General features: G+C 66.5%; 1 protein-coding gene across 1 annotated transcript in view; it reads left to right on the top strand.

Annotated features, from left to right (window-relative positions):
* KCNS1 (potassium voltage-gated channel, delayed-rectifier, subfamily S, member 1) overlaps positions 1-218 on the top strand; it is a 7,939-nt gene that overhangs the window by 6,873 nt on the left and 848 nt on the right. The gene's annotated exons all lie outside the window — the stretch shown is intronic.

Raw genomic sequence — 218 nt, 5'->3', positions numbered from 1 at the left:
CTCCCGGCTGCCCACTCACTCCAGGTGTGGGTCACCCACGCATCCCCCGACCTGTCTGAGCGTGGCCCCGCAGCGGGACATCCTATGGCAGGGATGGATAGAGACACCGAGATCCCCGACGGAGGCGTGCATGGAGTCTGTGTGCAGGGCTGTATTTGCACTGCAGGATCCCAGTGTCCTGGCCAGGACGGGTGCGGTGGCCCCCGCTGACCACCGCT

This window comes from Fulmarus glacialis, unplaced genomic scaffold (assembly GCF_000690835.1).
Source record: "Fulmarus glacialis isolate BGI_N327 unplaced genomic scaffold, ASM69083v1 scaffold23377, whole genome shotgun sequence".
Lineage (NCBI taxonomy): Eukaryota > Metazoa > Chordata > Aves > Procellariiformes > Procellariidae > Fulmarus > Fulmarus glacialis.
This window is presented reverse-complemented; position numbering and strand designations above follow the sequence as displayed.